Below are 21,901 nucleotides of genomic sequence, written 5' to 3' on the forward strand. Positions count from 1 at the left end.
TGCTTCGCTATAACTAATATTATTCTCGGGCGTCTCCGACTTGTTCCACCATTAACAAATAGAAGAAACCGGGAATTAAGCTGTTTTAGGGATATCTACTATGCTGGTTAAGACGAAGCTTAATGCTAAATCACTATTTTGAATAATCTTTATAACGAATTGCTGTACATTATGAACACCAAAAAATATGCTTTAGATAAATTGAAGGTTTTTCTATCGTTTCGCTTGAGTAGAATACAAATAAAAGAATAAATCAATCAATAAAAAATATAAATGTTAACTATTAAAAAAAAACATTTTTTCAATATAAAATGTATGAACGCGTAAAGGAAACAATTTTAAAAAATGCAGTATTATGGCTAAGATTATCTGTGACAGTTTCATTTGATTAACTTTTTTTACTTTCTTATAAAATTATTTACAAAATAAATAAAAACCGTGCTGAAATCGAACGATTCCAGACTCCGTTTGTCAAGCGATTTTAATGCCTATTACCTACAATATAAAGTATACCGAGAATATACACGCGCCCCTGAGGTGATATCTCACAAAAGCGGCGCTATAAAAATTGTCCAATATTATTATTATTATTATTTTTGGCTTGTAGCTTCCTCTTAAATTAAATTTCGAAGATGAAAAAATAAATTGTAAACCGTTTAAAGTTCGTAGTTATCTACCTGCTTTTATCATCCACATTTCAGCAATGACACAGTTTGATGAATGTATCCATTGTCAGGTAAACCAACTGAATAAATAATATACCCGATGGAAGAGAAGATGTTATCTCGTATTTTGGGTAATATTAAGTACCTATACCTGTCCACGTTTATAGGTTCCCAGAATATCTCGCTAAACAAATAAAACTTATATCAATATCGAATACCTCAAAAATATGTGCACGTATCGCCAGACGAGTTCAGATTCAAGTAAATTTTATATTGATACAGTTTGAACTACAAAGGTATTTTACACTTCACTCCAATGTAACGTATGTTATTGTATCTACAAGTAAAATCAGGTTTGATAAATGACAAAATTCGTGATTTCATGAAACTTTGGTTATTTATTTATTTCACGCCTATTAAGGCTTTTACATACATATACATAAAAAATATTTACGAAATTAAACATGAAAATAGTGCAGGAAAGGACTATTTAAAACAATTGCAGAATAATAAATAAATATAAAGTCAAAATATCACTGAACTTGATCTACACAGCATGTAGGCACAAAAAATAAAAAATCCAAAATATTTTTTTCTAATTCAGTTGACAAAATTATTACATGTTAGTCAAATCAAATTAAATACCTGTATTAAAATATTCCACTACTTGATGAAAAAAACTTCAATAGGGTATGCTTATATATTGAAATTGATGTACTAAATATATCAACAACATCGTAGTATTTGTTTCCTAGCTGTTGAATCCGTCGCATAGGAGTGTGATATTGGGACGTTGATATAGAATTGCTACAATAATATGGTAGGTACTGTCTTGTAACCGACCTGCTTGGAGTATGAAAAGAGATTATATATAATAAATCCGAGGTTTCAAACCATTGAAATTCATTTCTTCCATTGAATCAACGATTTTATACAAACAGGTTAAATCGGAAATAATTCTGCGATCAGATAATTTTATTAAATTGAATGAACAAAGTACGTTATCGTAATTTAGGTTTTCTCTAGGAATGCCCATTTTGAAATTTACATATCTCAAAAAATTATTTTGGATTCTTTCAATCGCATGTGAATAATCAAAAATATTGGATTCTTTATTCGATTATAAATGGATCTATGGAAGATCTGTCCAAAAATCGTGGTGGAACACCCTCTAGGATGAGAGTGAGAATTTTTTAAAAATTTATGTTTACAAACTAGGTCGAACGTGGTATTGTTTACTATGTTTTCATTCTTACTGAATCAAATGAGACCACTCCCAAGTCGATAGAATCAATATCTAATAAGAGATAAGGCAGGTTTCCACTGCCACGAAGAAAGTATGAGTAAATTTTCATGAAACCTGTACTAATAAGTTTAGTTTCCAAAATGCCAACAAAAGAATCGTTGGACACAGAGCTGAGTCCCGAAATATGCATATTGTTCAAATTAATAATGGTAATACCTACTTGCAATCTTTTGATAAACGCATTTTTGTTTAATGACACCTCAAAGGCACTTTACAGAGCATGAAAATACTGTAGATAATAATGAAACTGTATATCTATACACCATAAAGAACTTAGGTACTAAGGCTTTACAAGATAAAAGTATAGGTATTGTTAAGATAGGTAGACATTTAAACTGTTAGCGGTATTATTTAATTAATTATACAGGGTGTATCGGCACTAACCCGACAAACTTTAACCAGCTATTCCTTAGCACATTTGGAGTAAAAAATGTTATGTGCACTTTGCTGTCCGGTAACGTTTTTTTTTAATAAAAAATTAATTAAACATATTTTCACCACATGTCACCACTGTATTATCCTTTGTCAAAATTTGAAAGCAACATCGCAACTCTCGCGTGTTGCTGCGAACGAAGCCCGTATTACATAATCCAGTACCAGAAAAGAAATATTTTATTTAACAATAATGATTATTCACATTTTTCGTATGCGAATCACTGATTGTCTTCTTGTATTGTACACATCAGTTTTATTTTTGTATCTAAATTGTTTCACCTCTGGAATGCTTTGGTTTCACCTCTTACGCGTTTCACGTATTAAATAGTCTAATTTTGAAACTAAGAAACTAATTAGTAGATTTCCTGAATTTATAATCGAAGTCCAATAATTCTGAGCACTTTTAAAAACAATTTTCCTCACTTAGGTACTTATCAATAATAATAATTGGATTATTTGAACAGCGCCGTTGTTTTTTAAATCACCGTAAGTGCTCTGTCAAAATGTTACTTGCTAGGCTATCCTACAACGTATATTTTTTAATAAATTTAGTTATTTACAACTTCGCGGAATGTGATTTATGAATATTATTGCTTATGTTAAAAGCCTTCCAGAATTACCGGAATATAACGAGCAGCTTGACACACTTAAGTTTATTTCCACTAATTTGAAGGTACAAAGAATGTATAGTTTTAAAAACAATCCCGATGAATCAAAAAACGGTTCATATAAAACTGCTGCGCAACACACTGAGACAAAGGAAAGCACTCACACAAACGTCATGACTGCATTGGATTGACCACCTGCAAATGAATGCTGCCAGATTGCTAATTTATTTAAACAATAATTATTAAATTTTATTTAAAATATCGCAATTTTTTTAAAAAATCGACAATAAATTACAACTATAATTTAAAAAAAATATTCTTAACCCCACGCTTTTTCGTAATTGATTAATTAATTCAGAATTTAAACGTTGCTTGAAATGACTAGCCGTATTTGGTGACCAGATCTGAATATCCAGGTTCAGAATTTAAACGTTGCTTGAAATGACTAGCCGTATTTGGTGACCAGATCTGAATATCCAGGTTTAGAATTTAAACGTTGCTTGAAATGACTAGCCGTATTTGGTGACCAGATCTGAATATCCAGGTTCAGAATTTAAACGTTGCTTGAAATGACTAGCCGTATTTGGTGACCAGATCTGAATATCCAGGTTTAGAATTTAAACGTTGCTTGAAATGACTAGCCGTATTTGGTGACCAGATCTGAATATCCAGGTTCAGAATTTAAACGTTGCTTGAAATGACTAGCCGTATTTGGTGACCAGATCTGAATATCCAGGTTTAGAATTTAAACGTTACTTGAAATGACTAGCCGTATTTGGTGACCAGATCTGAATATCCAGGTTCAGAATTTAAACGTTGCTTGAAATGACTAGCCGTATTTGGTGACCAGATCTGAATATCCAGGTTTAGAATTTAAACGTTGCTTGAAATGACTAGCCGTATTTGGTGACCAGATCTGAATATCCAGGTACTTCCTCACCTTCCACTCCTTCCCTTAGCCATAAAACTTACCCCAATTCAACATAAAAATTGTTTAAATTATCGGATGTAATGAAATGCATAATAATTAGACCCCAAAATACTTAATTATTCAGGGAAATAAACCCCTGAGTCATCAGTTGGAAATACCAACGACATTAAGTGAAATTAACAATGCAATAATCCTATTATTGCATTGTTTAAAATTTCACTTAATTATTAGCATTAGCAAATAATATTGGGATTAGCAAATAATAATTTACGACAATTTACTCGGAAATCAATAAAGCCAGAATAATAAAAAAAGAAAGTTATCACTTACGTCGTCTGTAAGTGGCTTTACCAAAGTTTGATAATGCCGTCAGAAGGTGAAACAGCTGTCACGCGTAATAATAATTACAACTAGCAGAACTTGTTTATAAACACACTGTTTTTATAAATTTTTTAATAAGACTGTTAAAATAAAAAAAATCTCTAAATTGAAATGGAGTTCTACAAACTAAACTTAAAATCAAATAAATTTATTGCGAAGGTTCAAAGTACTGTACTGTAATATTATATTAAATAATTTTTACGTGTTTAATTATTGTTTAAAGTCAGATTAAAGCGATTAAAAAACCCACCTGGCAATTCTTATTCGAGTTTCGTTGTTTTTACGTATTGGCGCGCTTACAAGCATCAGTCGTCTCATTTTTAACCATTAATATTTAGTGTGTAGGAAAGAGAGAAGACGCTTTTCGACACACTTGTCGAAAAACTTGTTGAATGCCGACGGGCATACTCTTCTACAGATTTTATTAAATATTGATATGTAGGTAATATTGATGTGTAAATGAATGACATTGTGAGAATTTTACCAATAAATAATAAATGAAAATGCGGACATGTAGTTTATGTTAATTTTTTTATTGGAGCATTTGTTCGAAGTGACTACCATTATTTTCGATGCAAGCGTGTAGTCTTGTTATATTTTGATTATTTAAGTTTGCAGGATTTGCTTTAATTTCTGCAGCGGCTTCCATCACTCGTTCGAGCAGTTGCTCTCTTGAGGCTATTGGCTTAGCATACACTTTTTCCTTGAGAGCCCCCCACAGGTAGTAATCCAGGGGGGTCAGGTCGGGTGATCTTGGTGGCCAAGCAATGGCCGGACTTCCACGGCCTATCCAACGACCAGGAAACTCGACATCCAAGTAGTTCCGCACGGCAATCGAATAGTGTGGTGGGGCTCCATCGTGCTGGAACCACATTCTCCGTAGTAATTCGAGGTTCACATCTTCCAGAATCTCGCCCAGTTGCACTTGTAAGAACTCCAAATACATCGGTCCATTTAGTCTGGGAGGCAACTCGATTGGACCGAGTATTTGATTTCCCAGGATTCCTGCCCACATGTTGATGGAAAATCTGTCCTGGCTCGACGACTCCCGAACAAGCTTGGGGTTTTGTTCAGCCCAATGGTGCAAGTTGTGCACATTTAGCACTCCTGTTTTAGTGAACTGTGCTTCGTCGGTAAACAATATGTTTTTCATGAAGTCTGCATCTCTTATGACATTATGCAGCATTCTTCTGCAGTACACGACTCTGGAAAAGTGGTCATTCTCCATGAGGCCTTGGCAGCGCCTATAGTGAAAAGGTTTGAGCCCGTGCTTCTTCAGAACTCTCCATACCGCCATGTGTTCCCTGTGTCCTATCATCAGAGCGACCCGACGCACGGACAGCGTGGGGTCTTCGGTAATTAAGTTCAGGATTCTCTCCTCAACTGCCACAGGAACGATGTTGTGTCCTCCGCCGGCGCCTTCAATCCGTCCGATGCCACAGTCACGCAATTGTTGATACATCTGAAACAAAACAACAAATAACAACTGCTTTTATTATTCAGCTCAGTAATAATGTCAAATAAACAATCGCGGGCTTTTTCACTCATTTTATTTTTAAAGAACACTTATTTTAGGCACATATCAGAAAACTTACGTTTTCTCTTCATTTATTTCATTTTTTTATAGTAAAATGTATAACAAAGTGTTTTAAATTATAATTTTCTTAACTAGGTACGGTTGATATCTTGGATTCACAGGGGTGAAATTGAATTCAAGTAATTTAAATAATCCCATGGTGAGAAAGGGAGTGAATTCAATTGCAGTGAATGATGCATTTATTAGAGATTAAAATTAATTAACTTTTTAAAACGCCGTTTAGTGACCACTGAACACAAATCACCTAAAGTACAATTTACATTTTTAAAGTTGGTGGCCCCTTGTTATGTTTTTAATGTTCCCAGTTTAAATTTCAAAAGCGCTTTTTGGCATTATCAATGAATGTAAATAGTTTCAATAAACAATTGATAGGGTACAAACCTGGACAAAGGTAGCATGGTGTGGGACGCGTCTTCCAGGAAACCTCATGCGATACTCCCTTACGGCTGCTCGTGAATTTCCATTGCAAAATCCATAAACAAAAACAATATCTGCTTGCTCGGCAGGTGGATAATTGAGGGGCATATTTCAACAGTAAAAACTTAGATAACAAAACAAAAACGAAACTAGAAACTTGATGACATGCGAACTCCCAAAACAGCACTGACCACTGATACGAGACGGGGTGGCGGGAACCACACGGGACTTGAGACAGAATATGTGTGAAAGAGATGACAGTAGCGCGGCGTTGCCAATTATTTTACCCCTATACTGTGGGCAGTAGCGGAGTGTGGAAATTTTATTTATTTTTTGTTTTTAAAAGAAAAAAAATGTTACCGGACAGCAAAGTGTACATAACATTTTTTACTCCAAATGTGCTAAGGAATAGCTGGTTAAAGTTTGTCGGGTTAGTGCCGATACACCCTGTATAAAAAAGGTATAAAAGTCAATACTCAACGGAAAATTAGTATAGATAAGGTTATAAAACAATAACAAAAGATAACATAACATCATCCATTAATAGCATCAGAGCCTTTTGTTTTGTTTGTTTCCTTCGGGTTCTATGTACCAGTGCCGAAGGGATCAATGCCGCTAATTCCTCGGGGCTTCTTCTATTGAAATACCGTTAGAACAAATACAGCATTCCCACCTGACGCTTGTGCTCTTGATATTGCAAGCCGTTTGTTAAGATAGGGGAATTTGTCAAACGGACCGCCCCTTTTGTACAGATTAAAGGGTTTTGGGGCTCCAGACCAGAGGTGGCTGCCAAATTCAACAGTGGGGCGCACTCGCGATTTGTACAGGCTCAGTAGTTAAAATTACTATCTGCGGATTATGGAGCCCCCGTGCCGGAGTTGGTCACTAAGGGTCAGTTGTTTCAGAAAATTTAAACAATTCATTAAATTTAACAGTTCTGTGAAAGTCCTATTCAAGTTCTGTTACTATCCAAGAACTGTGAAACAACTGCTCCATGATGAAATAATAACAGAACTTGAATTTTAACAAAACAATCCTTCCTTAGAGTAACACCATACATGTCATTGGAAGGCTTGTTGGGAAGATAGCTTCCATTAAGGCGAAGCTTAATGCTAAATCACTATTATCGATTAATCTTTATAACGAATTGGTTAACATTATGAATACCATAAAATATGCTTTAGATAAATTGAAGCTTTTCCTTTAGTTTCCCTTGAGTAAATTCAAATAAAAAATTTAGTTACTAAATATAAAACATAAATGTAAACTACTAAAAAATGTTTTTTTCAATAGAAATGTATGAACGCATAAATGAAACGACTTAAAAAAATACAATATTATGGCTAAGATTATCTGTGACAGTTTCCCTTGATTCACTTTTTTGCTTTCTTATAAAATTGTTTACAAAATAAATTAAAACCGATTTTGCGCTTAAAATCGAGCGTTTCTAGACTTCTAGATTTTAATGCCTATATTCGTAACGATAAAAGACAAATCAAAAATTAACACATTTTTGGCTTGTAACTTCCTCTTAAGCCTTAAATTGTTATTCAAGGAGTAAAACATCCTCTTCTTCGGGTGCCCTCCCCTATCGCAGATTCCCTGTCAGCGAGACAATCTTCATCCTGCAATCAGCAGCCCGGAATTAAATAATGTTATTATGAAGGAGTATATTATATATTATACTGAATCTGTTTATCATAAGCAACATGGCACGAATGGGACAAGGGTAGACAAATTAAAAGACTTCTGGGAATATAGCACGAAGGGTTGAATTTCAGTTTCAACACGTTTTGGGTGCGGAAACCGGTCATAATGTTACGTAAATATTATGTATTGTTAGCAGTTTATACACGTATTTATTTTAATACATAAAAAACTGGGAGAACCCGTTTCACCACTGTAGAAACTTGGAAAACATGGTTAAATTAATTAGTATTTTATCTCCACACACGCGTGTCTAAACATTACCATATTACCTCAAACAATATTTAAAACTCAGCTGGCTCAAATACAATATTGAAAGAATTCAGTTCCAGCTTTTCTGGGTAGTATTTGAAGCAATAATTAAGGCCCCGTAGTAAGCGCTGAAAGATGGTTTGAAAGGGAGAAACGTAAATACGAATGTTAAAGGGAACGGTTAATATATAAAAAAACGATAATAATTAAGCGAAAATTGTGAAAATATTTGATAAAAAAACGACTCGTTTGAAATAGAGTAAAAACATCTCGACAAATGCTTTAGTTGCATTTAAAGATACATTGTGAATTTATTCATGTCTATAACATATTAAATAACAGAACAAATCGTGTTTTAAATAATTTTTGAAGCTTACTTTACGATTTTGTCTATCGAGGGAATTTCATATAATTAACGTTTCGGCATAACAAATGTATAGATATTATCTTCAAAAATAACATATATTTTTTGGAACTTAAAAACTTAAAGAGTTAACGAGAAACTTGATATAAATCGGTAGAAATTGGGTATGCGGGGCTTAATAGAATAGTTAAAGTTAGCTTATCTGTACTAACATTCCTAAAAACATCACAGCACTACAATCCACATCTAGATTAGCAGCATCATCAGCCAAAACACCAAAGATCCCGATCAAGTTTCCAGACACTGAGTTCGGAATATTATTTATTTATTTATCGTTTGATGGCACATGTAAACATTCATTGGATAACCAACACCTCTACCATAGGTCACCCCGAGTGGTTCGCTTCGTTTGGTGACATAGCAGGGGTACCCAGATTAATGGGGTAAGGTGTGTACACTGTACAGGTCTTGGTGGCGGATGCGTCTGCCCACCAGCTGCATAGCGAGCCGGATCGGGACACATCGTTTGAGGAGACCATTTGACGTCTCCAGCCGGACTCTCTCGACCCATCGCCTTGCACCGAAATGGGAGGGATGAATTCACTCCTGGATGCACCGAATGCCAGATTTCTATCAACGCCTCATTATTTTTTCCTTCCCAGAAACTCACTCCTACATTTCCTTAAAAGACCCTCCTCATATGCCCTGATGGAAATTATTTTCCTCAGGGCCTCCTTAGAGGGGAGGAAGGAAATGAGGAAGATTGGAAAATACCTGGTCATTCAAATATGCTCTCCAAATACGGCCATTTCAAGCAACGTTTCTAATGGTGGTTTTTCTGTAAGGCAGAGTAGATATTTTTGGAAGAATAAATAATAGACAAAAATAAAAACAAATATTTATAAAATTATAATTCACAGCATGCTCCAACAGCCAGATCGATTAATTCAAAGATGGACACAAACAACAGAAAGACGAGTCCCAATAATCGGGTTTTAAGACGCAGAAAAATAATCCAATCTATAAAAAACTCACCTGCGATATTATTCTATTTGCGTCCAATCTGTGTCACCTCTCTAATTAGTAATCCTATAACACTTCTAGTCGCTCGTTACGGCTTTACTAAACAGCTTTAATTAGTTCGGCGACTGTTCAAGGTTAACTTAATATGCCCAATAGCAAAAGAACTACGATAATTAGAAGACAGAAATAAGCCTCTTTCAGAGGGGAGTTAAATAGAAGAGACATTTATTACGCGACAGTTGGAATTAGCTGCGAGCGCGCTGCTGATTTTAAATTCACGTTGTAAGCTTACACTATGTTTTATATATATTTAAATCACATAATGTACCTAATGAGCTATGGAAAATTATATAATTAATATTTAAAGCGTGAAGGATTTGGTAAACTAAATAAGAAACAATATTATTAAAACATGTGTCAGTAACTTAAAACAAAATAACTAAAACAATACTATATTACTTTACATTGAACTTTGTGGCGGTACATACTAAAACTTCTTTTGGTCAAAGAAAGTATTTATATCATACTTAATAATAATATTTGTATGATGTATATAGCGCCGTTTTTGTGCAAAATCACCTCAAGAGCGCTGTACAAATATATAATACATTTCTACAATGATCTATGTTATTTCTATATATTTATTGGACAATTTGTATAGCGCCGCTTCTGTGAGATATCACCGCAGGGGCGCTTTACAGATGATGCAGGTAATACAGAAAATATAAATATTACAAAAGTAAAGTGTAATTAAGCTAAATAAAATGAAATACAGTAACAGGTGACACGAAGATAGAAGATGGAGACTGCAGCAAAAATCCTACTTATGTTTAATATTCTTCCAAATTCTATGAAGGACGGGTTGTTTCACAGAATTTAAACAATTCATCAAATTTCAACGTTCATTTTCGGGTTCTATGAAAGTCCTATTCGAGTTCTGTTATTATATCACTATACGCTAGTTGCTTGACAGATTTGAAATAATAACATAACTTGAAAAAAATCTTTCAAAGAACTTTCAAAGAAAAAATTACAATGAAATTTGAAGAATAGTTCAAATTTTCTAAAATAACCCGTCCTATCCAGTCTACCAATTCTTTAGTTAAATTTTAAAAGTTGTTTGTATTGACAGACGATTGTATTAATATTTTTTCATCCTTGTCCTTCCTTAATTGATAATATTTCATATAAGTCCCATTTGCTAAAAACAGAATGTCATCCTAGCTGTCTTTATTATATACTTGTTTCTTCTTGGGAATGATTAATAAGTAGTTATGGTTCAAATATTGTTACAATATACTGTCTAATTATCCATCTGGTAACTAATCAAATAATATTTTGTGTTTTTATGTTGTATTCATAGACATATGAATATTAGTAGACCTGCCCTAAGTGATTAAAAGCGTATTATCCCCACTCCCCATACCGGTTCCATTGGAGCCGGCTGTGCTCGCGTATGGCCTCAAGTGAAATTTGAAAACGTGACGTCATCATTCTTGTGCGAACTATGGTCGAGGCATCATCGGTTCATTTTACGAAATAACACGGCAAAATGTTGACTTGTGCTATGAAAACTTGTAAAAATAGATGTGAAAAAGAGAATAAACCCAATTGTCGTATTACATTCCATATATAAGCATTATTTTACTTTATTTTAAGCATATTCACATCGTATAATATGGATCAGTTGTAGAAACATATATCACATCGAGAAACGTCTGGACGCGAAACACAAAGCTGGTTGGTTGCTGGGAAGTAAATTATGAACATTTATAAAAGTGTCTTAACTAAATACTTAAACGAAATATTCGACTCTGAAAATAGAAGAATTTTTTTGCCGAATTTGGACTTCGCAAATTTGTTCATAACGTGGCGAGTAATTTGCGCTCCCATGTAAAAATGTCTATTCATTCAAAAGCAGATTTTACTTTTAAGAACTAAATCGTTCTTCAACAGTTGATTTTACCCCTCGCCATTATCTTCTCGTCTATTAATTCCTATGTCTGTGGTTGTATTACTTTATGTTTGTGATTACTCTATGTTTTCTTCACTCAAGGTGCCTGTCTCAGATCACACTAAGACTAAGCCTGAGACAGGCTTAGTCTTAGTGTGATTGATTTTTACTAGAAAAAACGTGATCTATAGACAGTGAGATGCAATAAATAAACGTTATGATCCACGCCTTCATAGATGTCGTTAATTCAATTATTTTTATGAAAATATACATTTTTGCAAGTTATGCTTAAAAATATTAAGACGAATTATTTGTTTGCGCACTTACATAAGCAATATGAATATAAATAAAGAGTTTTGTACGTATAAAAACTCCAATCTTTCAAGAAAGGCAAATAAATGCAGTATTTTATCGGTGATTTTATAAATGGTGACCGTAAATATATATATATAGTACCTCCAAACTTGTTTCAAACAGATCAATATTGTTTTCACACGACTTTATCACTTATGTCGTTAAGATTCCCATTTCATTGTACTCGTAGAGATATGATAGGGCAAATTCAACCGTAGGTTTGTCCAATGCAACAGTGCCGCGTGTCATTTATTTTTATGCACGGCTGCTTCACTTACGTCGTTAAGATACTGTCTGTATTTTAGGGTATTGTCACGTCTAAAGAAACTGAAGCGATTATAGGCGTTTAACGGCGACCGTTCAAATATTAAATGAAAATATTTAATGTTGCTAAAGTTTGATGATATTTCCATCTCCGTTACAAATATATATTTTTAAATAGCACATGGTAGTGTTTAATTCATCAATTAGCATCTAAAATTTCAAAATCCAAATACACAAGAAGCCGGGAGACAATAACATAGCATGGGTCGCAAGTAAACATCAACATTCACAAGTTCTACCGGAATTTTGTTTACACGACTCCGTCGTTGACATAAAAACATTACGATGTAAACAAGGAACGCACAATCATAACTAACAGCACGCACAACACGTTTTTATTTATTTTGTAAATAATTTTATAAGAAAGCAAAAAAGTTAATCAAGTGAAACCGTCACAGGTAATCTTAGCTAAAATACTGTATTTTTAAAAAGTTGTTTCCTTTGCGCGTTCATACATTTCTATTGAAAAAAAAATATTTTAGTAGTTTACAGTTATATTTTTTATTGAGTAATTTATTTTTTTATTTGTATTCTACTCAAGCGAAACGATAGGAAAACCTTCAATTTATCGAAAGCATATTTTTTGGTATTCATAATGTACACCAATTTGTTATAAAGATTAATCAAAATAGTGATTTGGCATTAAGCTTCGCTTTAACGTCAGAGATGATACAATAATAGCATGTTAAAATACAGAAAAGACTGGGAATAGGCAGTTTTGTCTGAAAAATGCCTATTCAGATTTGATGAAGATGCAGAGAGCCAAGTAAAAAAGTAAAGTAAGTACATAATATTAATTATATTAGTCGATTATATGAACAATTTAAAACTTGATCGACAATTTCAACTGTAGAAATCAGACCTGTGTATACAGAACCGGGACTTAAAAAAACTACACCAGTTCATAAATATTTCTTGATATGCAAATGTCTCTAAAATGGCAGCCGACAATTAACTGGTTTATACTTATTTTGCTACAGTGCCATCAACAAAAACTGCTTTGTAATTTGCAGTTCCCCGAATTAATAACTATAAAGATTTAATGTAGAAGATTCTGGACGTTAAATAATGTTTTTCTTAAACACAAGGAAGACAGAACCGTTACGGTCAAATTTTATGGGAATTCGCTTACGGATCCACCTTATTTTAAATGCTTGGATTCCACATGAGGTTAATGGTTCAAGTTTCATCCGTCCTCGGTAGCGTGATCATAAGGATATGCAAATATTGGCTTTAATCGGTCTTTGCGGCCCCCAAAATGCACATCCTTGTAAATACGAAATGAAGATTACGTGATTATTTTAATTCCTTGTTTTTCACCGCCTGTGTAGTGTAGACTTCCAATCCTTAGCATAAAATTAACTACGAATGGTTTTATTGTGATATATTAATCCTAAAACGGAGACCCTGTGTTATCACAACTGTTCGTTTGATTTTCTTGTCATAGATTATTTGGAGAGTTCTCTGCATCCATCCGATCTACATTTTCAAACCATCTAAGATCGGGTTCCTGTCTTGTTAATTATTACGCTTACATCGACCTTAAACCCTTTTTACATTTCTTCATTCGTTACAATGCACAGAGCTGGTCCTACCTCTGATAATTCTATGCTCCACTTCCACAAATCAGGTTTGGTATCAGAACTCCATTACAGACTGCTAGCCTCGCTTCCTTTCACACATGTTTTTTTATAAGAAAACATAGAAACAGACAGTAATTAACAGGACAATATAAAACATTAACTGGAGAATTGGCATGTATCCTAACTATTCCACATAGATCAACCAGTTTTTACTTCTGCATTCAATAGTCCATTATTACAATCTTCTACATTAACCATTCGGTCAATGTCCTTATAAGCCTTCCTGTCTCTCACCGGAATCACCGTTAATACATTCCAATGTTTTCTCTCTTTCAAATGCCATAACTTTGAACTTATGAGCAGTTATTACATCGATGAAATGAGTATTTACACATGAAATATTATAAATATTTACAACATTGCAAAAATAATCACCGAATATTGCCAGTCGTGAGTTCACGGTCACGACGAACACTCGCAAGAACTGAAGTTCGAGGCTGAGTTTTTTGAACTCAAATCATTTTGATTCACATCATTTTTCGTCGATTTGAAGAGACAGACTTCGTCCTACGCTATAGCCAAAATTTCTCTATGAAACTTGGAAATGGCGTGGCTATTTTTATAAAATAAACTTTGTTAATTGCTAAAGTATATGTTTGCCCAATTTTTTTCAAACAGTGACACGACAATAATACAACAATAACTTTATTGTAATAAATTGGCAACTATAACTAATAATACATGTTAAATATAGTGTAAATAAATTATAATACAGGTTTTCCAATAAGAGGTGTTATTTTGAATAGCCCGCTATTTCGGTAGATGTTACATTTGAAGCTGTCATTTTTTGACATTTGACAAGTAGAAACTACGCCATTAATAAAAATGGAACGATACACGCTTCAACAACGCATTGAAATTATTAAAATTCACTTGAGTGAATCAAATGCAAATCATCTTGAGTGATGAGGCCCATTTCAGCAAAATTATCGCATCTGGGGTTCGGAAAACCCAAGAATTATTGTTGAAAAGCCTCTCTATCCTCAACGTGTGACTGTTTGGTGCGGTTTATGGTCTGGCGGAGTCATTGGACCTTACTTTTTCGAAAATGAGGCTGAAGCAACAGTTACGGTGAATGGATTGCGCTATCGAGAGATGATTAATGATTTTTTATGGCCGGAATTGGATGGTATTGATCTGGACAACGTTTACTTTCAACAAGACGGCGCTACGTGCCACACAAGCAACGAAACCATTGATCTTTTACGATTGAATATCAAAATAACACCTCTTATTGGAAAATCCTGTATAAGCAAGCTTCTTCAGGATATAAAATTAAACTAAAACAAAAATAAAATATAAAGTACATATATAAAGTACATGTACACATATAAAGTGAAACAAAACATAAGGTGAGATAACATGAACATAACATGTAACATACATGAACAAAGTAATTGTTTTATTTTCATCAGTATGTCTAACAGCAAAGTGACTTTTTTCTATCAAAATACAAAAAAAAATAAGAAATACATAGTTTGTCAAAGCGGAAAAACCAACTTTTAATCGTTGATTTGAAGGCGCCCTGTTGGGGTTCTTATGCCTCGTTAGACAAATGTAATCACCGGATAATTGTTTAATGTCGAAGATGTCAAGAAACCTTTAGGGGGATTTGATTGATTGAGTATAATAGGAACAAAGGAATAACCAGTGGCTATTAGTAGAAGTTAGTAGTTAGTAGTAATAATATCGAACATACCAATATCGGTTGTATGTGCGTCAGTCCTGCGTGAAATCTGGTTCAATTAACTCAAATTTGCCTTGCATCCAAGTGTCATTTTCAAAGTTGGAACCGACTTGATATAAAATATTGTTAATTTATCAAAAAATCTGGTAGAATTAATCGTTTTCCTGTTAAAAACAGGACTGCGAGTCTCGAATGAATTCACAGATTACTATCAGTAAAGTACGAATATGTTATGAGGAAGTCGAAACACGTGATCTAAAAAATGATTATGTTTTGTTAGGACAAGGCCACCTACGTGAACACGTATTCAGATATATTCTGAATGACCAATATTTTACTAGGAAATGGACATGGAGTCACATTTTTAACAGTATTTTGTTAAATCGTCTACACTCTTTTTTCATCGTGTATCTTTAAAAAAATTGGAACTGATTTGTCAAGAATTCAGACTTCAGGGTCTGCGCTAATACACATAATAGGATAAGACAAAACGAACAAAGAAACTAACTAACTAGGTAACCATGGCGATGTTTTTCCGCAGGGGTAGGTAGGAAGGAAGAACCGCAAATAACTCGGTCTTGACAAACACTCCTTGCTTCAATCATATTCATACATCATCTCATACGTACATTTCTGTTATTCTGACTCTTGACATGGCCTAACTCAAGTATTTGATTCACTTGGTCGTGCAATGTCCTCCTTTGGCGTCTCTGAGTTCCCTTCCCTTTTCTGATGTTACGCATTACAAGGCAAACGAATCTCTACATAGTATAAAAGTTTGTGCGCTTTGTGCTTCTAAACAACGCAACGGATTTTGATAGGGTTTTTACTTTCATTTATAAAATTTCTTCCGGGAGGTTTGTATGTATAATACATACATTTTATATTTATTAAAACCGTAGAAAAATCGACGTTTTGTAATATGGTCGTAAAAAAATATTTTCGGGCGCTTACATTGCTAACGCTGGTTAAACCTTATGAGATACATCAAAATAATGTACTACGGAATTATATATCTTAAAAAGGCCTACAGAAAAGTTCACAATGGTATATGTGTATCTCTTAAGGATAACCCCTGGCAACGCCGGGAACACTACCAGTTCAGCTACCATAAATAATTAAACGAGAGCATCGTACACCGTGTTGCGAACATATCATCGTCACTCAAACAATTTCAAATACATAAACTCTTTCTTGAGCAATTCAAAAACCTATAATACTACCATAATAGGCACAGAGAAAAGGGACATATGCGAAGATAGAACAAAGTTACATAAAATTTCTGAAATGTTTAGCGAATTACCTGAAGTCATAAAAAAGAGACATATATATATTGAAAGTTTATCATGAGTATGATAACAAATATGTACCTAAGTATCTATGAATGTATAACATTTTAAAATATGCTTAACTATATACCGCAGAAACTAGTCGTTAGAAGTAAAACCTAATTTTAATATACTACAATACACAACACATAAAATTTTAGTTGTCAGAAATAAACCTCATTTTAATTCATACTGCAACATGTATCAAGTAAAATTTAAACTTAAGTAGGTAGTAAAAAACAAAACTTACTGATATTATCTAATGTATAAAAAAATGAGAGATTTCTTATAATCAAATTGAATATTACTCGAATTTGTAAAAAAAAAAACGTATTCAATTTTTTCTTCATTTTTTTTCTTTAAAAAAGAAAGACAAACATTCCCAGGTTACGAATTACATGACAATATTTTAAAATCTCCTACTACCACCACAGTAAGCGGAAAGTGTTGCTTGTGTTGTGATGGAAGACTTAGCCTGCCGAGGAATTGGACACACTACGCCTGGGTGGGACCCAAACGCGATGTCAACTCAGCCTTAGTTTATTATGAAAACATAAACAAAAAATATTATTATTTATTGTAAATTAAAAATTGTCATGGAGTCGAAAGGTCTTACGTAAATTATTGGCGACATCCATCTCCGGATTACCTTTTCGATGTTGGGCGTATGTTTAATAATCGTATCAGCGTTTTGCATAAAATAAGTAGCGCACATTGCGGTAAACAGTAATTATTAGAACTTCCTTTATCGCACAAAGCGATAATAAATATATTAACTACAATATATTTCTACAAACAACTCGTGCGTTGCCTGTATTTCATTGCTTTATTGGTATTTTTTTTTTTCATCACAATTCCTTCTTTTTCTCCTGCTCTGCTTTGAGTGTGAATTGATAAAAATAAATTTGAATAGCACAACAACAGCAGTTTTAATAAAATAAACATAATTTTCTCTCATTATCATTGTAGGGTTCCATGATAACTCAACACAGTGACAATTCAACACACTTTTAAAAAGTGATATAAAGTCATTAGAAACGATGAATTTTTTTTAAATTTAAACCTAACCTAACCTAACCTAACCTAACCTAACCTAACCTAACCTAACCTAACCTAACCTAACCTAACCTAACCTAACCTAACCTAACCTAACCTAACCTAACCTAACCTAACCTAACCTAACCTAACCTAACCTAACCTAACCTAACCTAACCTAACCTAACCTAACCTAACCTAACCTAACCTACTTAACCCAGTTAATAAAGTTTTTCTGATTATTGGAAATTAATAACTTTCCATGACTTTATATAACTTTTTAAAGATGTGATGAATTATCATTTTGATGATTTATCCGGTCACCTCATTATAGATACCCACTTCATGTTTAAATGTAATTCTAGAAAATATTAAAAAGAAACACTTATTGTATATTTAAATAGTTGCACTTTTTCAGAACGGCTTATTTTATATGTTTATGCATTTTTCTTTTATATTTCGTTATTTTATTGGCCAATGATATAAAAAATTCCCAACGCTGTAAAATATGAATGTAAAAAGATTGTTTATAACGGAAATAAATAAAATAAAATTGCTACGAATTCTCGACAGTAAACCCAAAATTGAAATCACTCTTAGTATCTCCCCAGTAAAAGAGCATCATTCAGAGTCTAAACTTTATATTTAAACAAGGGCATTGCTAATAAAAATAAAAATAATACTGTCAAAATTTTTTCATTACAAGCACCTATAAAGAAATAATAGATCGTCTGTAAGTTCTTCTCCACAGTTTGAGAATGTATTCGTAAGGCGAAACAGCTGTCGCGCATAATAATAATTACACAGCAGACCTTGTTTTAGACACAACATTTAATAATAGACATATCTCCAATCTGTAAATAACGTAAAATAAAGTCACTTTTCGCGTCTGTTTATGCGGCTTAGTTCTTCTAAATTACGCAAAGGATTGTGATAGGGTTTTCACTATAACTTGAAGAATTTATTCCGGAAGGTTTATACATATAATAAATGCATATTATATTTTTTTTAAATAGAGAAAAGTCGATGTTTTGTAATAGTCGATTTTTTTTTCGGGAGCTTACATTGCTAAATCTGGCTAAACCTTATGAGATATATCAAAACGATGTACTACGGAATTGTATATCTTAAAAAACCCTACGGAATAGTCCGCGATGGTATATGTAGGAGTATATATACGAGTGTATATAAATAAAAGGAATTGATTGTGCACTTATAGACTCAAAAACTACTGAACCGATATCGCAAAAAATTTGAAAGCTTGTTCTTATTAATGCCAGCAGTGTTTAGAGCGTAGTTTGAATGGTAGAAGAAGTCGGGGACGCCCGAGGAATACTTAACGCAATATCTCTGAACTGGAAAGAGATACAGAGTCGAATTAACATCGATATAATTTAGTATTTTTAACAGAAACACTGTGGTATATGTATAGTGAATGGTGGAACAAGTCGGAGATACCCGAAGAAGTTATTCGCAATAGCCAAGTATATTGTCAGGCCCACAGACATAGGAATTAATAGACGAGAAGATAATGGCGAGGGGTCAAATCAACTGTTGAAGAACGAAGGGGGTGAAGCTGACTGTGATTCGTCAATAAATCAATCTGACAGTAAATAGGCATCTCGCATTATAATATCACCATTTACTTCTTAAAAGTAAAATCTGCTTTTAAATGAATAGACATTTTTACATGGGAGCGCAAATTACTCGCCACGTTATGAACTAATTTGCGAAGTCCAAATTCGGCAAAGTAAATTTCTTCTGTTTGCAGAGTCGTAGTTAGTTTCAGAGTATTTAGTTAAGACACTTTTACAAATGTTTCATAATTTACTTACCCCAGTAAACAACGATGAGCACACTAGAGAATCGCTACATTGTGATGTGATAGTATATGTTTCTAAAACTGATCCATATAATACGGTGTGAATAAGCTTAAAATAAAGTAAAAATAATGCTTACTTATGGAATGTAATACGACAATTGGGTTTATTCTCTTTTTCACATCTATTTTTACAAGTTTTCATATCACAAGTCAACATTTTGCCGTGTTATTTCGTAAAATGAACCGATGATGCCTCGACCATAGTTCGCACAAGAATGATGACGTCACGTTTTCAAATTTCACTTGAGGCCATACGCGAGCCCAGCCGGCTCCAATGGAACCGGTATGGGGAGTGGGGATAATACGCTTTTAATCACTTAGGGCAGGTCTACTAATATTCATATGTCTATGGTCAGGCCAGAAAAAATAAAATATAAATTTGTAGACGTGAAAACCTCAAATCATAACAAATTATTTTATTTTAAATGTAGAATTTGTTTTGTCGCCGAATGTGGGGAAGAAAAACAATACAGCTATTGGTTCGATTTGAATGACGATTTACTAGGCATAAATCAGCCTAGCATTGTAATCGTATCCCATGCCTTACTGCCATTCAACTCAAATAAAAGTACACAATAGTTGTCACTCATTGTGTTATGTTCACCGTTAGTTCTTTCAAGGCCATGAGAAAATGGCATCGCTTTGTGAGAACATTTCTACAAACATGTTCATACATAAACACTGGAGAGACAAGCGTATAGAAGGAATCTAGGCATTGAAATGGAATTTCTTGAACAGATTATAAATTTCATTAGCCTAGGAGACAAAAAGTTTTATTTTTTTATTTAATCGGGTATTTTTTTTAATTCATGATAAAAATATGATAATGAGGGTATTTTTATGCTGACATAAAATTTTTCTACAACGATTATAAATGTGCCATTTACGATTTGCCGCCAAAACAACATGTTCGTTTTTTTATTGGTGAATTCGGCGGCGCTGACGTCACGCCGAGCGACGTTGGTGACAGTTGTCTTACCAGACATTGGCGTTTTCTTTGTCATAATGACGTTGTAGCCAGTTGGAACCGTTTCGTTTTATATCGTTTTTGAAATCAATAGATATGAATGAAAATAAAAAAAAAATACATATTTCAGAAAAATAAACTTCCACAGATTTTAAATGGTATTCATAGTTTTTGAAAATACTTTATATTAGTATCTATTTATATCATAAAATTGGTTTTATTAGTTAACTTTGAATCTGTAAAGATCACACTACTGGGAATTTTCTGAACAGTGGTCATAAAGAACGAAAACAATACGATCAAGAGAGAGCTCGTTTAATTTTTCCATCTAATCTAGGAATTCCTGATTCGGTGCAAATTTCGCGACGCCGGAGCTCACCGTTCGAAAATTTTATTAGTAAAATTTGCTGCATAAAATTTTGACAAATCAAATATGGGTTAAATGTATTTTTTTTTAAATTTCATCGTTAGTTCTCAGCTCCAAATAAAATAAATGGTACCTACTTTCAATATCGCCCTAGCAAAAAATCTTTAAATGATTACGTCGAATTTATTGAAAAATGTCGAAATAGCTGTCATGAAAATCGCAGTTTCTTTATGTTGTCGTCTAAATTTAAAACGGTTAGACATCAACAATGATATTTTTGCAGAATAATTGAATGAACTTAATATATTTTTTAAACATAACCTACATTAAAAAATAATTTTTAATTTTAAAATATGTTTTTACCTAGATAAAAAGAGAAAGGAGAAACAACAGACAAAATTATAAAAATATTCAATGCATTGCTAAAACATTATGCTGTAATAAAAATTGTTTCAAAACTTATACCATATTATTTCAGTCATAAACAGTGAAATGCAAATTTTTAATAATATATAACGCATTTCAGAGAGCTCTGAATAACACACTTTCTAAAATAAAGCAATTAAACTGGAAACAATGCACTCATACTTACACAACTGATGAATAAATCAAATAATAATTTAAGTAATAGTTATCTAATTAGGTGCATATTATATTTAAAAAAAAATTATTAT

The 21,901-nt window shown here is 33.2% G+C and overlaps 1 protein-coding gene across 6 annotated transcripts in view; it reads right to left on the bottom strand.

The window, feature by feature from the left end:
• Positions 1-21,901, bottom strand: part of shot (dystonin-like protein short stop) — a 644,554-nt gene that overhangs the window by 431,435 nt on the left and 191,218 nt on the right. The window lies entirely within an intron of this gene.

The sequence above is a fragment of the Hesperophylax consimilis genome, chromosome 28 (genome assembly GCF_061612785.1).
Source record: "Hesperophylax consimilis isolate HC1 chromosome 28, BYU_Hcon_1.0, whole genome shotgun sequence".
Taxonomy (NCBI): domain Eukaryota; kingdom Metazoa; phylum Arthropoda; class Insecta; order Trichoptera; family Limnephilidae; genus Hesperophylax; species Hesperophylax consimilis.